Source organism: Sabethes cyaneus, chromosome 1 (genome assembly GCF_943734655.1).
Source record: "Sabethes cyaneus chromosome 1, idSabCyanKW18_F2, whole genome shotgun sequence".
Classification (NCBI taxonomy): domain Eukaryota; kingdom Metazoa; phylum Arthropoda; class Insecta; order Diptera; family Culicidae; genus Sabethes; species Sabethes cyaneus.
Genome location: NC_071353.1, coordinates 166,969,934 through 166,995,702, shown reverse-complemented (window position 1 = coordinate 166,995,702; position 25,769 = coordinate 166,969,934). Strand labels below are relative to the sequence as shown.

At 41.6% G+C, this 25,769-nt stretch overlaps 1 protein-coding gene across 4 annotated transcripts in view; it reads left to right on the top strand.

Moving 5' to 3' along the window:
- The first annotated feature begins 424 nt into the window (after nt 1–424).
- The window catches only part of LOC128738287 (serine-rich adhesin for platelets), an 80,336-nt gene continuing 54,991 nt past the window's right edge, over nt 425–25,769 (top strand). The window contains exons 1-2 of one of the 4 annotated variants that reach the window (XM_053833326.1): nt 425–483; nt 13,301–13,693. The gene's annotated coding sequence lies outside the window, so the exon portion shown is untranslated. Of the gene's footprint in view, nt 759–13,190; nt 13,694–25,769 lie in introns of all 4 variants that reach the window. The other 3 variants (XM_053833305.1, XM_053833315.1, XM_053833335.1) reach the window with 3 other exon arrangements.

Genomic DNA, 25,769 nt, shown 5'->3' with positions numbered 1-25,769 from the left:
CACCTACAATCTTTTGTGGCGATAAAAAATCGCTGAAAAGAGACAAAAACACGATGTAAAAAGACACGAACAAATGTCAAAAAATGACACCAAAAGGTGTCAAAGTTTACAATACCAAAAAAAAACGACGAAAAATCAAAGGGGTCGTGTACAAAATTATCAAACTTGGCAAAAAAGGTGTGTGAAAAATTCTGCCGATCTGACAGCTCTGCTGTGCGCTTGTCCATGTCCAGGTAGGGTTCGCGCATTGCGGACCATTCGACAGACCAAGTCTCTCTATTTTACGTGTCGTTCGCACTCTCTCCTTCTCTTGCGCGACACCGAGACGATCTCTTGCCGTTCTTCGGCGGGTGTACGATCAACCTCGGGCAGGGCCCGGGTCCGGCCAGCCAGTCAGTTCAGTACGATCGCGTGCTTCGCTCGGTTCGGTTCGCTTCAGTTACTGCGCACCGTGCGCGCATTGTTTACTGTGTTGTGCAAAAAGTGAGTGAGTGAGTGATGACTTTGCGTTGAGGCAGGCATTTAAAAACTGCAGAAAGAAAGGCCAACTAGGACCGAGTTAGTAGTAGCGAGTGAGCAGGAAAAAAACCACTGTGTGTGATGTGCTGTGCACTTTAATCCCTCCGCCAGCAATCAACGGCGGCGTCAACGAACGACAAACGCGGCGATAAAACCAGCACCATCATCATCATCATCATCATCATCATCGTCAACAACAACGACTAAACTCTGGCAGAAAGAGTTGCTCCAGCTCACTAGTATGTGAATGATAGTTTTAATCGCTTTCGCAGTGCTTGGACACAGAAACCTGCCATTTGTGAATTCTGTCTAGTGTCTATTGCCGGGCAGGCTGCTCCGAGCCATTCCGAGTGCGGTCGTTCCTGTTGGCATTTCGTCGTTGGGTTTGCCATTCCGATTCCGGAATCGGACTGCGCTGCGGACTGGCGATCAAAATCTCTCTGTGATAATACCAGTTGCGACTGCGAGAGTTGAATCTGAATCTCAAAAGTGAAATGTAAAAAAACAGGCCCTCCTCGGTGACCGAGCGACGGCGGCCATGTATGTGTTGTACCTCTGTTCACTCTTTTGTGAAGTATCATCGAGTTGTAAGAGTTGCAAAACAAGTGAAAACGCGTTGATCTTTTCAAGTTGATGGAGTTCTGTTGTCCGCTCGGTGGCAGTGCGATGACCAAAAAGAAGCAACCGCATTTAAAGCGCGAGTGGTCGGTCCACGGTGCTGGCACTGGCTGGCGGATGTGAAGAAAGGCATGGGCCGCTTTTTTTTTGTTTGTTTCGCTCTGTTTTCGGAATGGACACATCTCGCGCAAAAGGTCCATCGATCGGTCGATGCGGTCGAACGAACGAGCGATGGTCGATGATTGTGTGGTGACGGGTTTTTTGTGTTTTGGTCCACGATGGCGAAACGACCCACGGCGACGGATGAGACGGTTGGGTCCGGGTCGGGTCCCAAGTAGGGGGCTCGGTTGAGATGATATTTTTTCGGCTATCTTGCGCCCTGCCGAAGTCTTCGGCACGGCAGTGATGTGAAGCGAATAATTGCTGTGTAAAACTTCAATTTCACTCCGTTTTGGATGTTAAAACATTCCGCGGTGGGTTTCAACAACGTTTTGCCGCTTGAGGTACGACGGACGGCAAGTTGACTCACATCCCCCATACCATGCAAAGTTAGCTAGTTTTAATGTTATTTTGACTAATGATAAGGTTTGATCGCACAACCTATAAATTGTGGAACTGCAGAGATCTGCTTTTGTTGTTGTGGTTATGACAGACACCCCCTTTCAGCGAGCGGCACCTTCCGGATGTCGGGCAGCCAGCAGCGATCGCAGCAATCGCTGCCACTGGCTGTAGATTTTTTTTTCGTCTTGACATTTAAAAGCATATTTCACTACCGCGCACCGCGCCTGCTTGTGCGCCTGTCACTTAACGTCGTCGGCCATACCGTACCGCACCGACCGACCGACTGCAGGCGGCCTCACTCTGTATTTATACATAATATTATTAATTGTGGGAAGGAAACCCGTGGAAGCACGATGTGTGGCGCACGATGGGAGTTGCATCTGCTGCATTTAAGTAGCTACGGCTAGCCGTCGTCGTTGGCGTTGTCGTTCGGTCGACTGAATTCGATATGGATTGGTTGATCGGTTTCGTTTTTAGTCGTTTAGTTTGCAAATGGGCCGTAGGAAGGCGATGCATTGGTATATTTTTGCTGCTATGCAATTTCGATTCAAATTATTAGAAAGGATTGATATTTATAGTAGGAAAAGTTGAGCGACCGCGTAACAACGAAAAATTAATATTAATAGGTGAAAAATGAACTTTCCAAAATATTTATGAATATGAAATACAGTAATGTTCCGATTTTGTCAGCTCCCGATTTGGTCTACCCCCGATTTCATCAGCTTTTTATCCCGATTTTGTCAGCTTTTGTGCTTTTAAACATGATTTATACAACTTTTCAGCCTGCTTGAAACTATTCTGATTCTCTCGGGAGAGTTTTTGAATAAAATTATGCTTTCTTGCGAGTAATTCGGGGCCAAAATTAGGGTATTTCTATAGTAAAAGTTCTATAGTTCCTAAACAAGCAAAGATAGAGGTATACTATATTCAGCAATGTTGCGTATTTTTACTGTTTGTACAACTTTGTAAAACAGGAAAAAGTCATACAACAACTACAAAAACAGCTAACATAGAAAAACTGATCTTAACGATTTTTCATTTATGAGAAATAAGATTTTTCTCTCTTTGCTGAAGACATAGAAGGTTACTGTCTTCAGCGAAATTTCTTGTTATACTATGCTGTAAAACTTTGCAGAACACATCAGTGTTCTCCATTTTGTCAGTTTCCCCATTTTGTCAGCCCAAAATTCAACATGGGGCTGACAAAATCGGAACATTACTGTATAGCAAACCATAAAAAAGTGCGAAATATGGATGTCAACATATTATATTCATATTTAGTTACATGCTGTTTAAACTTTTAATGTAATGAAAAGCACCTTAATAGAATTAAAAACTAGACAAAATAAGTTACGGATTGATTACTTCAACTGACCTTTACTTGTCGCCCATAAAGTTAAAAGCTCTTGTACTGCCCATAAATGGAAGTTAGTCACACGTAAAAAACGTGCAACTTCGAAGAACAATTTTTTTAATATTTGGTCAATCTTGGAAACATCAAAATTTTCATAAAAGCACTTTAATGATACATAACAGAATATTTTTACAAGGAATTTTTTTCACTATAAACTTAAAATTTTGTTCCAAAACTACCGAAGCTATTGTCATGCGTTTATTTTTAAGTTGAATAAGCAAGAATAAACGCATAACAGTCACAGCATGCCTTGATCCACTTGCGTTGCCGGCAGTTGGACTCGGCAGTGTTTTCAAGACCATGTATCGTTGTTGTTTTGATAATTCACGTGATCGTTCAATCTAACCGTTTAAAATGTCTGTACTGGACTATCTGAAATTTTACGAGAGTGGGGATAGTTCCAAAGATGAACTTCCAGTGGGGATTAAGCACTGAAGGATGCTACTGAGCAGTCGGAATTTGAACCGACTGGTAAGCAGTTTCTAGAAATGACATCTCCGGCACCGTGGGTGAACAACCTAATATCTAATCATGCACTGAGCATTGACATCGATTCCGACGGAAGTTTCTCCGCTACAGTTGCTGTAGAAAATACGCAAGAAGCACTGCAAAGGACATTCCGTCATACGGTCCATCCGTGTCTCAGTATTGCAGAGAGTTTGCTCCGAAATAAATGTACCTGTCATCCTTACGGAAAAGTTCATATCAACGTTTTCAAAATGAACTTAAAGTTACATATGCACTAGATATGTAGATATGCCAAGTATATCCTGGTTGTAGATTGTAGCTTACCCATCGGACGAGTCAACAACCGGTCGGTCTGCGAGCGATATTACGAGCACATTCCATCAAGTCATTCAACTAGTCATTCATTCAGCAGTGCCACAGTGCTCTAGTTGGATAATTATACTGCCTAGGAACAAAACTGGGGTTTATTTCTGCTAATTCTTCTGATCAATTCCAATGATATTCAAGTGAAAGAACTTCCTTTACTGGGCGTTGAGCATTCATAAACAACTTCAATGTTTCTTCGGTAGTCACACGGACGTTCATATTTCAGTTGAGCATTACCATTGCCATGGGCTTTGGGTTACTAGTGCCATTGAATCCATCCAGCCATTTGAATTCCCAGGTTTGGATAGAATAGTGTCAATCATGCAAAAGAGTTGACAGCTTGTTGTTCCCCTCAGCACTGAGGTTTGTTGCGTTATATATAACTGAAAGTTATATACAACTGAATAGGCATCGAATAAAAGTTATGTAAACAACCTATTTGCCTTGTTACACTTGCTACGCAATTATATCGCCCTTTATATAACCTCTGTGCGCCTTGTTTCCAGCTTTGCGCAAATTGGTTATGTAAAAACGCGCAAAAGCCTCTATTAAGCTCCTTTGCAGCTTCGAAAGCAGCTATTAGCTAGCCCGAAGGTTGACAAAATCACCAGATTTAGATGTTTAAGAGCTGTAAAACGGTTTTTATTTCTATAACTAAACCATAGTTCAGTCACAGGTTGAATAAATGAAGCTATAAAAGCATTTGATCAGTCTGAAATTGTTACTTGGGTATCTACTTACAAAGCTGCAATGGAGGTTAATAGAGGCTTTTGCGTGTTTTTAAATAACCAATCTGCGCAAGGCTGTCAATTCTATTTTTACAACGAGAAATAGTTTTGCAATGCTTTATGCAGCCCAAAAATGATGTATTTTTAAATTCAAAAAAATAACATCGAATAACTTGAATTCGTATATGCAAGCTAATTAAAAACGCATGTCGTCATCTTTCGGCAAATGAATCGCCAGCTGAAAAAACATGGCTTCGAGAAAAACGCAGCGTTTAAAGTTTCGTACAGCAATGCACTTCTCTTGAGGTGACTTCACAGTTTTCGCCGTAACTTTTCAACTAGATCAGATGTCAAAAAATCCTTTTTGCATGACATTGCTGCCGGTATAAGGGTCTCGAAAATGCAAAAAAATAAAATTCGATTTTTTGGATTTTCCAGAGTAGAGGGTCCCTTCTTAAACTTGCAATCCGCTCTACAAAATTTCCATGTTCTCTGCCCCTATACTTTACGGATGAATTCAGAACTGTTTGGGTCTTGCTCCTAAATCATATTGCTGAATAAAAGGCATTGAATATCAGAGCGAAGTTGCAGAATTACCAATTTTAAAAGGGCTGTCTAATTTTCGCTTGTGTTGTTACTGACACACGTCTATCATCTAGTTGCAAAAGAGGCTACCGTATCACAAAATGAGCTGTTCTCGTTGCGTCTGATCAAGAGTGCATCTAATGACCACTAAACGATCCTTACCAAGTACAGTCACCCCAATATTATGGGCCAGTCTATACTTGCAGTCTATACCAGCGTAAAATGAACGGAACTCGAGGGAATAGGTATGCATTCATTGAATTACGGTGAAACCACCTAGAAAAATTCATTTTCCGCTTCAATATACCAGATTAAACAATGGCCCATAATACTGGGACCAAAATTGAATTTTCCCAGCATTATTGGTTAAGCATATAGATTAACAGTATTCGCAGTTTTTGACTATAATTGTAATTTGTTTCAGTAGAACGAAAAAACGTGCAAGGAAAAGCAATATACAGAAATAGAAGCTTTATGATCCTGATGTATTGCATCACCCTCTTGATCTAGACAAACCGAAAAAGTTCGGGAACGCGCGCGGTTTTCTCAAAATAAAACCAATTTTGTTTTACTGACCCATAATACTGGGAACATTGACTCATAATTCTGGCCAGGTTTAAAAGTGGCCCATAATACTGGGAATGGAATATGCTTACATTTTGTTGTTCTCCAAAAGTGCGATTTTTGAACAAGTTTGCCTACAGAATATCAAATTATGGTACACTCAAGTCTTTTTTTACACGGTTTGTTTTTTTCGATTACTCAAAAAATGTGCAACTGAGGAACTATTTACAAACTACGTGACGAATGTCGGGCTTCTCCGAAATGTATTGAAAAATAAATGAATGGTCTGTAAGTTTCCCCGTTCTTAATAATCGAAAAAACAAACCGTGTAAAAAAAGTACTTGAGTGTATATTTATATCCACCCAAGTAACCGCTAAGCACTGCATTAAGGGGGCATAGTACTTTTTACACCATATTTTTTGCCTTATTTCAAATATTTTTTTCTCGATAACGCGAAAAGCGAATCGATTCGGATTTTTTGCATTCTAAACATTGTTGGAGAAATGTTTCTTGATGGTCTTTCTTCATTGCTCGTTTAACATTCCCAAATACGACTTCAATGGGATTGAAAAACGGACAGTAAGCTGGCAAAAACACAGTATATATGCCCAAGGAACGCAAGTAGGAAACAATCATAGCATCACAATGGATACGTGCTCCATCAAGGATCCATATGGAGTGGTATCTGGGATAGTGGTAGATACCTTTCGATTGTAAGGCAAACTTTCGACAACAATCGAAAAATTTCGCCCTGTTAAAAGTTCCCTCTGTGCTATAAACTTCCTTTACTCCATCCATTCCAATAAAACATAGTAATGATACTCGCGGCTTCCTCACATATTCTCCTCTGCATATTAGACGTTTACCACGAACGCCGTATCCACGTGTTCGAAGCATAGACCGATTATCGAAACTTACTTCATCTAGGAAGATGAGATTATGGTAATCCCATTTGATTTGGTGGAGCTCATTACAGAACCGGATAATATCGTCTGAGCGGATTTGAATAGCTCTTCTTTTCAACACTTTGTAAGTCAGTCCCTCCTGGTGTAAAATACGGCAAATTGAAGAAGCGGAAATCGATACCCGGAAATGCTGCGCAAAAAGTTTTTTCGATTCGTCAAGGTAAAGAGTAGGCTGAGATAAATATAACTCGATCAACCAGGCTCGTTTTTCGGCTCCTAATTTCCTAGCATCAGATTCATATGCTTTCCGGGAAAACAATCCATTGCACTTGAAAGAGCGAATCCAGTTTGTTATAGTTGAAATATGCTTCTTATAAATTACGGCAAATTTTGCTTTCGAAAGGCCAAGAAAAAAATATCCGTAAAGTGCGTGGTAAATAGTATTAAGGTGAAGGTCGTCAGAGGCCAGCTGCTTTTTTACTGATTTCAGTACTTGTTTCCACTATCGTTTTGTTTATGCTAAGTTTATGCTAAGTTGCTAGTAGTATGTAATAATCTGTTATGAACAATTATGAAACGTAGAATCGCGTATCTATTTTTGTTGTTGAACTAGATTCGACAGTAATTCTATCACACAAAATGTTGTTTACGGTGAATTTTATTATCAGAGAATTTTATAAGTATATTTTCGACACTTTACGACCATTAATTTAATAGTGAAAATTATTGGCCAATTTCACGCTCAACGTAAATATGGCATCACTCCCGTTTCCTTGGTAACGTATAAACAACGACGGTCGCGGATTCGGAATTGCAATCGAAACGAAGTAAAGTTTTTCGTATCTATTCAAGTGAACAGTTTGGGCAAAATCATTATAATATCTTACCAGATAACTGTTCGGGTGGTAAATTAAAGTTTTCTGTGTTTCAAGTTAAGTTTCGCGAGTGATGTGATGCTTGGAACGGCCGAAAAAAATTAAAGAAAAATCGACGGCGAAAAAGGCAAAATATAGTGATGAATTTTAATTGGGCAGAGATCTCAGTATTTAATGTAAGTTATGCCCCAAAAAGTAATAGAACCTATAGAATGCAATGTTTAGTGCTTCGAGTTGCAAGATCTGATTACGGCTAGCAGGTTAGTTGAACAAATTTTATTTTTTTGCGATGGTTTCCCGAGTCCATGGGAGCATGTTGATACACATGAAGGGAAGGGAAGGGTGATATTCGGTGCCATACTGACTGCCATAAATGGACTCTGACGACCTTGTCCTTAACGGAAGCCCGTTTTCCGGATACGTTCTGTATTATCAATCAAACTTTTCAAACTTATAACAGAAGACTCCTGGTGCATAAGTGAGTTAAAGAAACATTCATGATAAATAATATGTATTTTGGATTTCACCATTAATTTTTCGTCATTATTACTTCACCTATGTACACCTCATTGTTTGACAAGCATATTTTCAATGTATTGGTGCGTACGGGATAAATAATATTCAGATATAAAGTTGCGTAGGACTCGTAAAATTGCTGCAAGGCACAATATATTTTTCCCATTTTTTATGTTGAACGATTTATCGTTACGCGTTACGGTTTATGACATTTGTAAGTCTCCAAGCGGTAATGCAGCCTGATATTTCGCCCAAACCGGCTTTTTAATAGCGTTTTATCAGCATATAGATAAGTGCTGCACGATATGGTGTGCACCATAAGCTAATAAAAAGTTAGATTTCTGCTTCTTTAAGTGCTCACTGGTTACTTGGGCAATTAAGTTATAAATAATCTGTAAATTATTGCGCTCTTCGCTCTCAATTGTACTGCACAGTTATTAAGTGCAACCTCCAAAACTGTGATGAAAAGTGTGCTACTGATAATATCGCTAGTAATCTTATATCGATAATACCATCATACTTTATCGTCACGGAAGAATATCGAAAATTGGAGGGTTTAAAGTGAAATCTTCTTCTTGGCTTGTTATTATTTTAACATATTTGTTCTATTTCTTACGTATTTTTGCTTATACTGTCATATTGTCGTTATTAATTATTACCGATAAGAAAACTTTATCAATAATCGTTATAGATTTTGATCGGCATTTCCCATCATTATAACTCTCCCATCTGAGCTAACATTTGATTTAGCAGTGGCGCCAGTACCAGTTGTAGGAAAAGCAAATAGTATTAAATTTTTGATTTATTTCATATATGCTGCATATTTGTTCAAGTTATGAGTTATGTGTGGAATTATGTATTTAGAAACTATTTTTATATTATTCTCAGCGTCGATAACAACTCTACGTAAGCATTAGAATTCAAATAGGAATCAATCAAGATTCATGATTGTTTTCCCTCGGAATTTTGGCAACTTTTCTCCCCTACAAAATGTGTGACTGAACAAGTGTGTTCAAAATCCAACTTTCAATGCAAAGAGCAATATTTGAATCTGTGTTTCTTTCAATAATATTGTAGCAGTATCATGCTTAACTGGCCCATAATACTGGAATGACTGTACGTCTGTCTGAAGAAATCTCCGGGAGTTACTTTACCAAAAGTATTCAGGCTCTTTCTAAGGTGCTGCGACTTTAAAAAGCAATGTCCAAAGACCACATTGTAATTAGTGTCACTATCAGAGAAACGATGAAGTTATTCATGAACGCCCCTGTATCCCTGACCGAAGTTAACCTGGGAGTGCCCAGCACCCGAACGTAAAGCAGTCAAACGAGAAATCGGGTTGCTGAAAGTACAAAATACTCTCTCAGATCCTGTTACGCCGACTGTCATCGATGGCACATGGTTTCGTAGAGAATTAGGCGGGCAGGCTTCATGTGGGCTCGCGCAGCTTCGGACCATATTTTTACCATCCGACAGAACTTTGCTGAAATGTCGGGAGTACGTGCCCACGCATCACTTCTTTATTGATTTCAAAGCAGTATACGATATCGTCGATCGAGACCAGCTATGGCAAATAATGCACGAACACGCTTTGCCGGATAAACTGACGTGACTGATTTGAGCTACAATCGGTCGAGTGATGTGTTTCGTACGCGTCTGGAGGACGCTCTCGAGTCACTTGATGATGCGGGAAGAGCTGAGGCAAGGTAACGGCTTATTCTGCATGCTGTTCAACTTCGCTCTCGAGGGAGTGATCTACAGATGGGCAATCCGCTCCTGATCCATGTAAAGGATCCGGATCGCTAAAAAGAATGACTGATCTGTGAATCTTCAGCGAACTTCATTATGTTTTATGTCGCTGATGACAGTTCTACCTAGAATTTCATTTGATGTCTTATCTAGTAGTTCTTCGTTCTCTTCACTCTATTTCAGGTTGCTGTCCTGAAGGCAGACTCCTGACAAGGCAGGATAAAACGAGATCAGAGACAATGGCTCTATTCTTCGCGCGCTTTAATAATAAATTCAAATTTGAGTTGGAATGGAAATGTCTCCGTAGCCATAACGCATTTTAACAAAATGAGAGAAAACTCGTTTAAAAGTACGATTCTCTCTGTGACGATTTCAAGCGAGCAAAACAGTGAGCAGCGGCGTTTTATTACCAAAGAAACGGGCAATAGTAGAATGCTTAAAAGTGACATTGATTAAGGTATCAAACATAATGGATAAGGAATAGAAATGAGATTTCAACCTTGGATGTCATCATTGATTCTAGTTCTTCCCAATGATTAGAAATGGACGGATTTCCAGGTCTAGGTCAGAGAGCGCTGGAAAATGGTTCTGCAACTCAACGAAGCGACAATACCTGAATAACCTAAGCCTAAAGCTAGCTCTGCTTTCCGTTGGCGGGCTAGATCAAAGAGATCAAGTCAATAAGTTTTGTCCGGGCTTTGCTCCCAGCAGATTACTGCATAGAAAGCATCGAACACCAAGGGGAAGTTGCGAAACTGTCAATTCTAAGACAGTTATCTAATCCGATCTAATCCCACACGTCTATCATCTAGTTGTCACAAGAGACGGCTATCTTACTACAACATGAGTGACTTTAGTTGCGTCACGCCACGTCTAATGACCACAGAACGGCACATACCAAGTACATCTGATCGAAAGGATCTCCAGAATCATCCTTCGTATAAGTATTTGGACTGTTATATTGCTTTGCTTGGCTATTATTCCCAAGTGCTTTACCTCTATGGACATTTGTATCTTTGTACCACCAAGTTGTAATTTCTAAATTACATATTTCCTCTTGCGTTTGTACTTTTCGCGGGAGTTATAATTAGACCTTTCAGTCTGCACCATTTAATTGTGAAATTTAACGCAGACTGCATGCTATTGGATAGGGCACTGTCAAATTTCTCTCCAATGAGAATTACTACATCATCCGGGAAACCAGTTAGTTTTTTGAGTAGATTGTCGACGCCTAGCGACCACAGTAAGAGGACATCCTTCGGTCGTTTTTCTCGTTTTGTTGGACATGCCTCCACGCTGGGCAGTAATTTCTCGATTAGAAAGCATGGCTTGAATCCAGTTGATAATTTTCTGATCAACCCCGTACATTCTCGTTGCCTTTAATATTGTGGAGTTTTGTCAAATGCTCCTTCAATATCAAGAAAGGCTGCTAGTGCAGATTTGCAATTTTTGATAAGCAAATTGATAGTTACTTAAAGGATTAGTGTTCTGTTTTTAATTGATGGTCAATCATTTTTTCCATTACTTTAAAAAAAGGACGCCTTCTATTTGTCAGTATAAATATAGTTTTCGTTTTTCTCCAATTGTTAGGAATATATTGGGAATATGGTTTAAGGTGTAGTATTAGACTGGCGCGACATACCTCAGTGCTGAGGGGAACAACAAGCTGTAAACTCTTTTGAAGCATGATTGACACTGTTCCATCCATACCTGGGTATTCAAATGGCTGGATGGATTCAATGGCACATAGTTCTAAAAGTCCTAGGCCAAGCAGACGGCTGCGGTCAGAATACGGTGGAAGATTATTTGGGTCATGCCAGGGTGAACTGCGCAGAAGCAATCGTGTAGCCCTTTTCTGAACACTTCCGTTTCGATGATTCCAGTAGAGTTGGTGTGAAGATTATGTTATCCCTACTGTCAAAAACCTACGTTCTACATTCCGTTATCGAAACTTGACCTTCTGTTTTTATACGACAGACTTCCGGCAGCCAGCTGTTAGAGTACAGGACAATTGCAGGGCCAGTTGCTACGATCCTATTGACTTTAACAGCCTCTCCCAGTCGAGATTCGAACATACGACGACTGGCTTATTAGGCCAGCAACTTACCTTGAGGTCAACTGGGAGGTTGGATTACTATTCCCAGGAATTTCAACTTTGGATCCACATTCAAGAATCCTAGTTCTATAAGCAAAGCATTCCGTACGAATCTTCTGTAGAATTCCTCCACACAATTCCTATGCGGGGAACCCATGAGACTCTGTTCGAATCTTTTTTGTCCATCTGGGTAGATTCTTGCATTGTCAAGAAGCGGACTGACTTTTAAAAAAATCGTCCATTAACCATATTTTCGTGAACAAAATTTTTCAAATTTCTGGGACCATTCGGCCTAATCAGTACTGGGAAAGGACCCAGTGTACACCTCTTTAGTAGGCGTCGCTTCCTGGTTAAGTCGGTCAAGTCAAAAGGTCGTGTGAATCTGCTGAACTCCCCCAGTGACTAAAGGGAGGCACTAAAAACGTTCATAACCTGAAACCGTCCACAAAGGAAGCAAAGTAAACTCATTCGACAGCTCATTTCGGTTTCGGTCGCAAGCTTATGGTATAGGTAAAAGGGTAAATGAAAGGCATCGGTGAATGGTGGATAGTTTTGTTTATGTTTTTTTTCTGTTTCATCGCGCAAACAGCAAACAGCAACCTGCTGCTGTTGCTTTGCTGCTGAATCGTCGTCGTCATCGTTACGGGTCGCTGGTCGCGGCTTGCTCACTCACTGTATTTTCGTTCGTTTCCACTACCGTAGATGCCATTTTTGAGGCACCGTTTGTCGTTTGTCGAAATCGACATAGAAGTGAGGAGTTTTCCCCCCCGAAAACCGAACATTGCGTAGTGCAGTCGTCTGCCAGTGCATGCCAGTGCCACCTGACAGTGGAGAATTTTGCAATCGGACCCATCTCGTTGGAGACGTTTTTACGACAAATTCAAACTACCTAATCGTCGTAAATTGTACGGTGGGGTGCTTGACTCACCTTCAGATGAGTACCGCTGTTCGTGCGGTAGCCGCCAGCCAGCCAGCCAGCCAGGTGCGCTGGGTCTGGGTGTGCGTTTAGCTAACGCGCTCCAAATTGTGAATGTCGTCAGTCCGTCACAGAGCGAACAACAACCGAACTGGCCGAGCCGGGCGCGAGCAGATTGATTTGATCGCCTTTCGCAAGATCGCACTTTCGGAATGGTCGGATTGTTTTTTTGGTTTACCAACTACCTTTCGGAGGCTCGCAAATACGTAAACGAAAATAAACTAGAATTGTTATTTGTGTATGGGCGAAGCTTCGGAAAAGTGAGCGTTCGTTCGCTCCGATCGAATTGGCCCGAAAAAAAATAGGTTGCCTGTGAAATAATTGACTAGTGAAGTGCTGTTTGCTTTTTTATCTTGAAAGCGCAAGAACGACGGAAGACCTTCTCCGGCTCGGTGTAAAGTGGAATAAATAATTATTTGTTGAGTTGAGAAAAAAGAACACAAGAAGAAGAAGAGCCAACCTCCAGAGTGTATAACTGATTAGAGAAGCCCATCAGTGCGAGTGAAGTGGAATAACGACGATCTTTGACTTCGAAGGCGAAGAACAGGACGAACGATTCAAGACCGGGACGGCGACGCAGGTGGTGGACTTAAGCACGGGCAGGCATGGTTCGCGGATTCTCTAATGGATCGTAGCAGGCGTTTGCTGCTTCAGCTGGATTATCGTGCGGAGGTTTTTTCAGCATTCACTTCCCACTTGTTCGGGCCGTCGAACCGGTGAATCGGACCGCGCAGGCAGCAGGCGCTGAAAAGTGTAAGTTCAATTTCCTATTCTATTCTTAGATGCTTGTTATCTTGTTGTTTCCGTTGGTTGTTTCCTTTCTTTCGGTTCGGTTTCTGGCTTTCTGTTCTGAATCGGTTCGGCTAAGTGGAACTATAATGAACAACTATTCTCTTCGCGAATCGCGTGTGTGTGTTCGCGGTGTTGCTTTACCTTTTTTTGCCCGGTTTCCTGCAACAGTGTTCACCGGGGGCAGCGGTTCCGCACATTGTACTTGAAAAAAAAAGAAAGAAAGGAAAGCCTTATAACAGTTGTACAGATGGCTAATTTTAAGGCCTCCGTAAGAAAATGTGTTATATTCAAATTGGCCGAGCGCTATGTGTGTATTTTTGAGGGGAACTAATGTAAGCTCCGTTGGTTTGGCTTGTGCAGATAAAAAAAGCAAAAAGAAAAACAGTTAAAACATTGCCCGAAACAGTTGTTTAAACTGGACCTCGCGGTTAGTCATCTGGATATAGAGGAGGTTCGTCGCTAGTCGTTTCGGACGTGAAATTTTTCGTCCATTCCCACGATCTTTACTTTTTCGGATACTTTTAGGTGAAGTAAAATCGTTCAACATTTGAGCTGCATAGCTCAGTTTGCAGCTTTAAAGTAAATTTATTTAATGTATCAAAGTTTAAATTCGAGATAAAACCCTTTTACGAACGTATTCAATAGTGTAATAGTACATATAGAGCTTTTGAACCATGGGAAAATTATTCAGTGAAGACTAACTAGGCTCACAGCTTTCGACTAATCTCATTATTTTACAAATTAAACATTACTGCTATAAGAGTTTTTTTTTCATAAAGAAAAAGGAAAGTGCGATTCGATCGGAGGGAATACTGACCACTATACTATCGAGGAAAACAGAATTGCGTTTTGTATGTAATCTTATTTCTGAAAGAAACGTTTACTGATGACAGAAGGTAAACTGAGCAGTTTTTTGTGTGTTCTAATTTACTTATACCAAAAATATTCTTCCTTTACAGTTGTTCGGATTTTCCTTTATCGAAATGCACCATCTTTTTGAAGCAGCCTTTAGTAGCAACTCAAACTTCAATTTAATATTTTGGGTTTGGGTGCTTCCCATCGATGACGAACATCAAATCTCTTACCTGCTTTAGACTTTCGATCCACTGTGCTCGTTTATTTAACGTCGGCATTTACTTTTTAAACCAGCGCGCCCAGCCATCAACGGCAAGGGTCAACAACACCCCGGAGGAAATGATTTGGCGTATTTTCTTGGAGTCTTCTAAATTCTAAAGAACGAGAATTCTTCATGTCATTTGATTCGGACAACGATGTCAGTACAATCTCATCCGCCAGATTTCGACTGTCTTTTAGTGTTCGCAGTATCTCCTTCACCGATCGCACCATGCGCTCCCAAATACCGCCCATGTGCGGAATACCTGGGGGAACAATTCAGACCAGTCGAATGGTTGCATTTTCTCTCGTTCGGTTTTTGCTCCTTTGCAATTTGTACCATTATCGGAGAAAATTTCTTAAGGCATCGCACTTCGAAAACCGCCGGATTGCTATTCAGCACATTTGTGTTGTCAAGAAGATGGAAGATTTGTGCTTTAGATGTGCAACTGAGAGACTGTATTTCGTTGGAAAGATCACCGCCGATGTAACAGCGAGTAATACGGATAGTTAGCAGAGCTATCCATATGGCCCCTATTGAGAGAGGCCCATTTTCAGGTTATTTTTAGTTTAATTTGGAATTCGATCTTGGGGTTTATTTTGAAGTCAGTTTTAAGATAAATTTTTAGGTAATTTTGAAATTCATTTTAAGTTTTTTTCGGAGGTTGGAAGTCAATTTTGAAGTTCTTTTTGAAATCCTTTTTGTAGTCCATTTTATGAATCATTTTGAGGTCCATTTAATTCGTCTTTAGATCCATTTTGAGTGATTATGTTAAATCAATTTTAGATTTATTTTATGATATATTTGAGGCTTATTCAGTGGTCGGTTCTAAGACTAATTTTAAAGTCTGGTTTTAAGCTCGTTCTGAAGTCCATTTTTGGGTCCGTTTTAACGTTAATTTTAGGTCCATTTCTAACTAGATTATTTTCTGACCCATTTTTCGGTCAGTTTTTAAGTAGATTTAGAAATCATTTTAAGAATAAGGTTCATTTGAAAGTCCATTCACCGTCTCGTTTTAAGGCCCACTATTTTAAAATCAATTTTGAAGTCAATCTTACGCACGCACTGTGACGTCCGTTTTCAAGCTTGCTTTAAAGCCCATTTGAGATTTGCTTTAAGGCCCGTTCTGAAGCCTATTTTAAGGTCTGTCAACCCCAATGCCTCTCAGTTGGCTTCGTGGTATGGCGCTGGCCTAATAAGCCAGTCGTCGTATGTTCGAATCTTACTGGGAGAGGCTGTTAGAGTCAAAAGGATCGTACCAACTGGCCCTGCAATGGTCCTGCACTCTAACAGCTGGCTGCGAAGTCTGTCGTATAAAAACAGAAGGTCAAGTTTCGATAACGAAATGTGGCACCTAGGCTTTGTTTTGCATCCCCAATGTTTTGAGGTCCATTTTTCTATTTAAGATTCATTATAGTTTTACTTGCGGGTTCATTTGGAGATAGATTTTGTCTTTGTGGCCCATTTTGAGACTGATTTGTGGTCCGTTCTCTAAATGGACCTCAAATTTAATAGTCCATCTTTAGATCCATTTTGAGTTCAAATTTTTGTTCAATTTGGAAATTACTTGTAGGTTTATTCAGAGGTCCATTTCAAGGTCCACTCGGAGACGCATTTTGAGTTCACCATTTCGAAGTCCTTTTTTAGGTCCTTTTCAGGCTCGTTGTAAGGCTAATTTTAAGGTTCATTTTTAAGTTAATTTTTGAGGTCCATTTTAGGGTCCTTTTTGACGCTCAGTTTGAGGTCCATTTTCAAACTTATTTTGAAGCCCACTTGAAATCCATCTCAGGATCCGTTCTGAAGGTCATTTTAAAGTCAATTTGGGATTTTTTGGTCCGTTTTCAACTCCGTTTTGAAGCCCATTTGAGATGCGTTTTGAGGCCCATCCTGAAGCCTATTTTCAGGATAATTTGTTGGATCATTTTAAGGTGTATTAGTAGGTCTGTTTTGCGGTCCATTTTGAGGGACATTTTAAGAAAGTTCGATTTCAAACTTGTTGGGCTTCAACCCATTTGTGCTCCGTTTTAAGACTCGTTCTGAAGCCCATCCTTTCCTTTTTTGAGGTTCATTATGAAGTCAATTTTCAAGTCAATTTGGGATTCTGATTTTGGGTCCATCTTCATTTCATGGTCCATTTGGGCTTCATTTCATGCTCCGTTTTTAAATTCATTTGAATGTCCATTTTGGAAACGTTAAAGAGTCCATTTTGGGGTTCGTTTTGAATTTCCCATTCGGGTTTATTGTCAGATTTATTTGGCATGCATTTTGAAGGATATTTGAAAGTCAATTTTGAGGTTAGAGTCGCATTTTGACGCCCGCTTTCAAACTCGATTTGAGACCCATTTTGAAGCGCGACTCTGACGGTTTTAACTCAATTTAAGTTTATTTGCATTGTGAGGCACATTTTGAGGTCCGTTTTCTGCTTTGAGGTAAGTGGACCACCTTTAGATCCATTCTGAGTAATGATTTTAGTTTAAATTTTACGATATATTTGAGGTTTATTCGATTTTGAAACTCGATAAACTTGATTCAAAGCCCATTTAAGGCCCATCTTGAAGCCCGTTTTGAGATCCATTTTCTGGTCAAATTGAGACACATTTTAAAGTATATTTGGAGGTCCATTTTGAGGAAGTTCGTTTTAAAGCTCTTTTTGAAGCCCATAAGAGCACCGTTTTAAGACTCTTTCTAAAGCCCATTTTTAGGTCCGTTTTGTGGATCGTTTTCAGGTTCATATTGAGGCTCATTTTAAGGCCCCTTTTCAAACTCGATTTGAAGTCCATTTGAGGGCCGTTTTATAGTTCATTATCCGGCCCATTTTTAGGTCAATTTAGGAATAATTTTAAATATATTTCAAGGTCGACCATCTCGTTTTACAGTCCATTTTAAAGCCATTTGGAGGCCCATTTGATGTCCGCTATTTTAAAATTAATTTGAGATCCTTTTTTAGGCTCGTACAGAAGCCCACTCCAAGGTTCCGTTCTAAAGTTCATTTTTAGGCCCAATTCAAGACTCATTTTGAGGAAGTTCGTTTCCAAATTTGTTTCGAAACCCATTTAACCTTCTGCGGCTGAGGTAGTCTGACAGACACCGAAAATCCGCCAAATGCAAGAAATGCGTTACGTATTGTATTTTGATTCCAAAGTTTGCAATGTCTTCCCGACTTATATCTGTGGGTTTATTACATCCAATAGGTTGCTAAACATATGTTCTTAATTCTAAAATAATTAAGATCTGAATATCCATAATTCAATAATAAGAATTATTAAGTTAAGTTTGAGTGTCCAGCAGACTACCACGTCAGCATTATCGATAAGATTAGGGCACCTCAGCCGCCCTAATTAAGGTTAAGGACCATTTCCCAGGAGGCCATTTTGAAGTCCATTTTGAGGCCATTTGAAGTCCATTTTGAGGCTCGTTTTGGTGTTCCTTTTGTGGTCCATTTTTAGGTCAATTTGGAATCCATTTTAAGTACAGACAGTCCAAAATTGTGGGTCATTTTAGCCCTAGCTGCCTATTTCCGTTTAATTATCACCTAATGATTAATCAAATTATTAGTGCTACTTACGACTTACGAGTATCAATTTTGTTATCAATGAATATAATATTCACGCATAAATCGGTAGTTGAAATTAAAATGACCAGCAATTGTGTGTGACTTATGATTGTGTACTGACTATTTAAAGGTCCATTTTGCCCCATGTTAAGGTACATTTTGAGACCCTTCTTCAAACACGTTTTGAAACCCATTTGGAATTTAATTTAAACCATTATGACACTGACTCTCAACTTCCTAGGTGTTTTCCCGTGGATCGTAAATGGAACAAGAAGCTCAAGAGGGTCGAGAAAAACCAGCACATAGCTTAAAACCGATTGCTTCGTTGGCCGTTGTGTGTCATCAAAGTACTTGTTGAATTGAGACCGGTGATCGGTGGCAAAAGAGAACACGTACTGACTTGGATTCCAAACAATTCCAAGGACGTGCTCGTCGTTCGTTGATTTGTCAATGGTAAAATGGACTTTTTTCCCCGGCTCTGTGGAGCTCGAATGCCAGTGTTTTATTTTAAAACCCGCCTTCGAATGGACAAATCTCACATGCTGTGATCGTCGAATCGCCTCCTCGATACTATCGATGATGTCGGAAGAAGCTGATTACTGCAGTCAAGCAGCTTTTGAGCGACACCCCTGCCGCTTTTGCTGCGGTCCCACACGAGCACTTTCTCAAGTTTATTCGGGGTTTAAAACGACGTTTAGAGGTAGATACCATTGTTTTCGCGGATCGATTTCCGTTAGCTCCTTCGAAGTTACCACGTGGGCGTATCCGTTTTGCACACTTTTCGTACAGTGTCGGATTCTTCTCCGGCCGCTGCTCCAGCTGCCTCTGGCTTCGATGGGCCATTAGAAAATTGTACACAAGCGCAGAATTGTCAGTTCTTCACAGCAGTCCGATTACAAGTTGATCACCGCTGTTCTCATCCTTCGTCTCATGTACTATTGCTACCGTAGATTCCTCTAAAGCAGAGTGACACTTTGGGAGTTCATACAGAACCTCGCTGTTGACTTCGCAGTGATGACTGATGTTGTTTGCACCACTTCCCCGTCCTGCCATAGGTCCATAGATCGTCTATGCCCAATTTTGATATTATTGGTCTCGGCTCTGCTAAGTCCCGGAACTTGGGTTCGATTCACGCAATGCAATTGTATGAAGCTTATTTAATCCCATAAGCAAACCAGGATGACTGTCTGCGTCCGAGACGATCGGTAGACCCCGAAAAAAGCTATTCTTTGCGGAGATGTCGGCAATAAGAGTGAACACAGAGAACAGATTAACAGGCTCGAAGGAAGTAATCGATTTTTTGTGTGTAAAATCTGTCGGTAGCGCCCTCCAGAAATAGTTTGCCAAACGCATCAAAAAATATCCATGTACCTTTATCAATATTTCTTTGTACTGGAGTTACATAGCTGCGACGGCAGCGACATCAAAATTTAGTTTGCCACTTACTGCTCGAGGGGTGGTCTATTGAAGGATTACTCGTAGATTACTTAAGAACCTTTTACACAATTTTTGTCAATTACCTGGTAGTCTGTTCTTTGTGGAGTGAATTCCAAGGTGCTATCTTGGTACATCGGCCTTATTGATGGTCAAATCACTCAAATTGCATATCTTTACTGATGCCAGTGAAAACGCGTATGGTTACGTGGTATATCTACTTTCTGTGAACTACGGTGATTCATGGCAAAACGTTGGCTGGGCCTCCCAGTTGGCCTCGAAGTAAGAAGCTGATCGCGCACACTGACGCTAATGGCTCCATCTCTTTGACATTTTGGTTCGTTCGGGTTCTGGATCCCATCTAAATACGGAAAAAAGAGAAGAGATGGATCGGAGTATTCACCTGTTTAGCGATACGTGCGGTGTATCTTGAGGAGGCTTTTCGAATAACGCGACTTGATATTTTCCGATGCGGTAACGAGTTCAACAACAGCGTGCCTTTTCAACCATCTAGCCGTACCAAACTTGGGCGGCTGCTGGGAGCGAATGGTGCGATCCGTAGAGCACACGACCGAGCTCCAGATCCCAACCTAAGCCGAACGGCGTCAACGAGCACATCTAACGGAACTCACGTATCCATATGGTTCTTAAACTCTATCCACAGACAAACAGACGAGACACTCGCGATAATTCCATCGTCCAATCAAAAACCACTCATTTTTCGAAAAAGCATGTTTCGCAACATGGCCACACCGCGGCGCGCGTGTGTTGCTTTGAGTTTTTATACATAATGGTATAAAACCATTTATAATGGTATAAAACCATTCAAATGTACAAAACCCTACAGCATAAAACCCTGCAAATGCAAGCTACTCCGCAACAAGCATAACAGAGGGTGCTAGTGTGCAAGCAAAATGTGCAGGACGATGGTTTTTAACGGATTTTCTTCTAAGTGTCATGTCAGTTCGTCAGTGCTCTATCTGTCTCTTTTGCTCTGCTAGGAATTTAGAAATTAACTTGCGCGTAAATCTCAGCAATCCGATTACCTGTGATATTTTTGTCAGTTCATTTGTGTGAAGTTTACACATTTAGATTGACTGTCGCCATCGATAACGAAAGTCTGGAAAGTTCCTTAAACCAGGGGCTGTTTGACTCTAACGGCCTGTCCTCAGTTAGTTTGGCAATGTTTGTTTTCGTCGAAACCCAGCACCAGTCGGATACGTTTGTACCGATGGGAAACATTATACCAATTGTTTGAACTTCAGTTGGTCGGAGCTGTTCCAGTTGGGCATCGTTTGGGAATCGAACCAAAGATACTGTTTGGTGATAAGGAGGGAGTGCCACTTGGCAAAGATCCTATTTGGTGCCCCCTCGGGACAATGCATATATTTTTAACCCATCCCCTTACTTCACTGTTGAAATGATTGGTATCATCAGCCGGCGCACCCCTTCTTCAATCACGGTCTTGACCAGGAGTTTCTACTAATTCTTCGGCTTTCGTTTAATTATGTTTCTCTATTGGACTCTACTGGACCATCATAGGCTTTAATGACTGTTCCGGCGGTTACGAAACAAAGAAAAACGACCAGGGACTTTCCTTATCAGCGTATGTATTTCGATACAAGCAGCTTTAAGCTATAAATATAGTTTCAGTATTTAGAAAACTTGGGTTAGACTTACAATTTTTCCCTTCCCGTTACACCGGTAATCGGAGCCAGTTTTACCATCAGTTTGAATCTCCAACAGAGTCAGTTTTGATACAGCTCTATGCAGTATCTCTCCTCTTGTAGTCTGAACAACAGCTCGCCGGATTCTCCCATCATTCCCTGCCACAGTTTCCAGAGCTCGTCCACACAACCAGCTGTTTCTTTAGGAATCGTTTACTATGAGAACCAGATCTCCTTTCGCAAGAGGTTCCATTTCACCGAACCATTTTGTTCGCGTTGTCAGCATCGGCACATATTCCCGGATCCATCGCTTCCACAGAAGATGTCGAACTGGTTTTTGAATTTGGTGCCAGAAGCTTTTGAGCGCCAACGCAGGATCAGTGAAGGCTGTCGCGGGTTGGTGCATTGGAACTCCCTTGTCTCGATCGACTGCATCGTATGCTGCTTTGAAATCAATAAAGATGTGATGCGTGAGCACGTTATACGTCCGACATTTCTGGAAGATCTGTCGGGTAGTAAAAATTTGGTCCGTAGTTGCGCGAGCCCCAATGAAACCCGCCTGATAATTCCCTACGAAACCTTGTGCTATCGGTGACAACCGGCGTAACAGGATTTGGGAGAGTACCTTGTAGGCGGCGTTTACCAGCTTAATACCACGATAGTTGCAGCAGTCTAGCCGAGCACCCTTTTTGTAGATGGGATAAACCACTTCTTCCATCCATTCCTCCGGTAGCTTTTCCTCCTCCCAACCCCTCGAAATAACTCAGTGCAGAGCCTTTGCTAGCGTTTCTCCGCCATGTTTATAAAACTCTGCCGATAAGCGGTCCTTCCCAGCGGCTTTATTGGTCTATAGCAGCCCGAAAAAGTTGTTCTAATTCTTCACGATCTCTGTCCTCCTTTTAGCGCCTTGTCCTCCTCGGGATCGTGGTCAACTGGTTCCTAGCTCGTCGGTATTTGGCCAGGTGCCCTCTAGTGGCAATACTTAGATAATTTTTCAAGCAGTTTTTTCCCTCCAATTCTTGTTGACATTCCCCATGTAACCAACCATTTTGTGAACTCTGACTCTGAGGCTACCTCTGAGCTCTGAGGCTATACCTAGTGCCGCGGTAGCCGTTCAGCCGATAAGGGCGGCTTTGACGCGTCCGGTATACAGTGGACAGCTTTGAGCGCACATATACTGCTACTAGGTAATGGTCAGAATCAATATCCGCACCCCGTCGGGAGCGTACGTTTGTGATGTTAGAGAAAAACCGGCCCTCTATGAGAACGTGGTCAATTTGGTTCATTGTACGTTGGTCAGGTGATCTCCAGGTGGATTTGTATATATTCTTGCGCGGGAAAAAGGTGCTTCGGATCGCCATGCCTCGGGAAGGTTCGAAGTTTATAAATCGTGGGCCGATAACGTTCGTGTCGGTGTGCAGACTATGGAGTCCTACCATCGGTCTATTTCTATACATATCTTCCCTACCGACATTTCAACACTACAAAGCCCGTTCCCAGTTCGTTGGTAGTGCCACCGCTCTGGTAAAACTGAGCTTTCCGCCACGGATCTTCCATACCTTCCCTCCTTTGCGACAGATTTCTTGCAGAGCTACGATGCTGCGTTTGCGGGGTTCAAGCTGTTCAATCAGCACCCGCTCACAACCTGCGAAATTTAGCGATCTGCAGTTCCAAGTACCGAGTCTCCATTCGTCGTCCTTGTTCCGTCGCCTAGGTCGATACCGAATATTCCGCTCCGAATTTGCTTGAATTTTGTAGGTTAAATAATTTAGGTGTGTAGCGTGTAGGTGTGGGGCAACACTGCTGAGTCTCGCGATGGGGCTGCCATCTTATAGTGCCGAGACTCACTATACCTCCTTCCCGGTTAGTATACGACATTTGTTTCCACCGGAGTTGGTTACCCGATCTCCGCTAAGTTTGCAGGTCTGCTCGCCAAACGTCCTGAAGAAGAATTTTGCCGTGGACCAGAAAACACTCAGCAGACCTAGTGGGTCGAAGATCCCCAACAGGCATTTCAGTAATTGACTTCTGATTGGGCGCTCTGCGCTATCGATCACAAGCTGAATTACGTCTTTCATGTTAATGGCGAATTGTAGCCCATCGCTCGGTGTTAACCACAGCTTCCACAATAATCGATCACTTCCTTCGGTTGGGTTCAGGCAAAGGCTCTTGCTATCTTGCGGATCTTCCTCCTTCAACTCTTTCAACACCTCTGCACTGTTTGATAGCCAGTTTCGGAGCTGGAAGCCTCCCTACTGATGAATGAATCTATAGTCTCGTTTGATACGCGCGCTGCTTGTTTGTCGTCTTCGAAACAGTGGAGAAAGTCGTCGACATAATGCTTCTACAGAACACGTTGCGAATGACGGTCCTGTTCCCGATATCCGGTGGAACATTTTTTTAATGTCTGCCGAAACTCCCAGACCCTCTGCAGAGTTGGACGAAGAATGTTCATACCTAGTGTCTGACCTAGGCTATAGAACAGTACGAAGAAATGCTCATCATCGGCATAAGCTACACGACAACAATCAGCAAGAGAAGATGACACAAACGGCTCCGGAAGTTCCAGATGACAACCTAAGCCAAACGGTATCTACGATTGAAACCAGTATCAACCTACTGGAAACATCAGCAATGACGACTGGTGATCTCGGTGAAAAAGTGACCCTATTCTGGCCGCTTTGTAAAGGCCAAGAAACTCAGTGATTTTGAATATTATTGAAAAACGGAAGATGTAACATATGTGTAACCTTTTACCTACAAACCTTGATACATTATTGCTACGATATACCTTTATAGATTACATATACTTTGGAATAAACGTCAGTTAATTCACCAGCAAGCAGCTTACAGTTACAACAGACTTATAGTTTGAGCTGCACAAAACAAATTGCCGCAACAAAAAATAGTTTGTAGTTCTATCCGGTGATTGGCTAGAATACTGACCACTATACTATCGAGGAAAACAGAATTACGTTTCTATGAAATCTTATTTTTGAAGGCAGCATTAATAGATGAAATAAGGTGAAGGTGAGCACTGTTCTGTGAAACTCTAAATGGAAACAGCCTGTCCAAAAATTGTCATTCATTTGGTCACTGAAAATAATCGTCTTAATTTGCAACCGAACCGAAAACAAGACCCTATCGCCGGAAGGAGTTCCCCCCATTCCCTATCTCCGATGTACTATTTAATATCTCAGCAAGCTGAAGTTCATTTCTTTCTGCTCCGCAGAAAAAGTACAAGTTCACCACCAACGACCGTTCACACTCTAACGGCAGGCAGCGCCTGCTGGCGTGAAAATGAAATTAATTAATGCAACTGTCAGTGAGTCTTTTTTCCTGCTTCTCATCGTCGCATCGTCGCGTCGGGGGGTGGCACTTCGTACCGGCGGAGGTGTTGACGAGGGGGAAAGTTTTTCCCAGCCTACTAGCACGGCAGCGGTTATGGTTATTTATGGTGTTTTTCGTACATTTGTAATTCGATTATGCAACCGAAATAAGCATTCCAAGGTCAACGCGACGACGTTGCACAGCAGTAAGTCATCGTTAGAGAGGGTCACCACAGTCAACAGCCAAGGGGTGTGGCAATTACTGGCAGCTGACCGACGATAACAAGCGGGCAATTAACGCATTGTGTACTGTGTGCTGTGCGTCTTAAAATGAAATTTTCGTAATGAATCTAATCTGTTTACAATTAGCACTTAAGATTCATCGGACGACGGCGGACAGCTGTTTGTTGGGAACACTATCGCGTCTAGCCCATCTGACCGACGACGCACGGCGTCCGGGCAAAGTCATGCTAACATGACAGCTGCAAGGTGCGGCGGTTTCGTGACCCGTACCGCACTGTAATTGTCATGTAGTCGTCATACGACTTTTCGGTTGCATGTTCGCGATTTAAATTGCTCTGTGAAAAGTCGTTTTTTTGCTGCTGGCTGAGCTGAAATCAGTGTTGCATGCTACTACCGAGCATTTTTTCCGGTTTGTTCTGTGCGCCTGGTCATCAAGGTTTTCCCAGAATGTTCTAAACAAACGTATGCGTTTAAGACTGACGGGGAAATCGTTCTGCCGGAACTGGTTGAACGGTTAACATACTTTTTCTCCGATACAGAATCAATTTTACAAATCGCCCCATCAGGCTATAAACTGTAAACAAAGCGGCTGCCCGCGTAGGAAACTGCCAATTGCAATCCGTCCAGCCAGCCAGCTAGCAGCCGCTAGGTCGGGAACGAAAACAAACGGGTGTAAAACGGCAAACCGCTGCCAGCA